The following is an 857-nucleotide window of genomic DNA, read 5'->3' on the forward strand; positions in this document are numbered from 1 at the left end:
TGTGCACGTATATGTGGCAGCCAAGCAGCGGTGGAGAGCAGGTCTTGCAACTCCCTCCAGGTAAGTCTATGGATTTTTGGTTTTTGAATCGGAGAATTTGGGATTTTTAAACAGCAGAAACCAGGATCCCTGCTTATTTCCATAGATGGCTTTCAGTTTTCTGTCTTGCAAAGCCCTCATTCTAATTGGCAACTTCCAGCACTCATAACTGTCAGATTAATTTAGTTGTGGATTAAGCTAACTAACCCTGCCAGTAGCTACTAGTTAGCTGCTATTATAAATTTTAATTTGTGGTGGTGAAATGGACAATTAAAAATATTTTTGCTGTATGTGGGTCACCCTCGACAAGGTTGTACTAGTTTTGAGGTCACTGTTTGTACTGCTGTGCCACTTCATTTACAATAGTTTATTTTATTTGCCAGTACAATTTGTAACGCTTTTCATTACAAACAAAACCTTCCTTCTTCCTAGATCAGTTGTGAAGGTTTTTTCTCTTGTAAGAAAGAGCTAAATCTGATGCTACCTGGAAATGCCATGGCTGTTAACTAGCTTTGATATTCTTTGTGTGTGCAGATGAAAGGTAAAGAAGATATATGTTAGGGTTTTGTTTGTTTGGTTGGTTTTTGGCTTAAAATCTTCATAGGGATGAGGATCCCCATCTCCCTTTTCATTTGGTAGGAACTGAGTGGAAGGCTCTAAACACATCTTAAGATATGTAATTTTGCAGACATGGGTCACCAGAAGCATTTGGTAGAAAGAAATGTTGTGGCTTCTTGATGTTTGTTTTCAATGTTATTTTCCAGGAGGGGGGTGAGCATGCTAGTAGGGAGGGAAAGACTGCAGTAAGACCTGGATAT

Source organism: Gavialis gangeticus, unplaced genomic scaffold (genome assembly GCF_001723915.1).
Source record: "Gavialis gangeticus isolate Ggan-Ray unplaced genomic scaffold, GavGan_comp1, whole genome shotgun sequence".
Lineage (NCBI taxonomy): Eukaryota > Metazoa > Chordata > Crocodylia > Gavialidae > Gavialis > Gavialis gangeticus.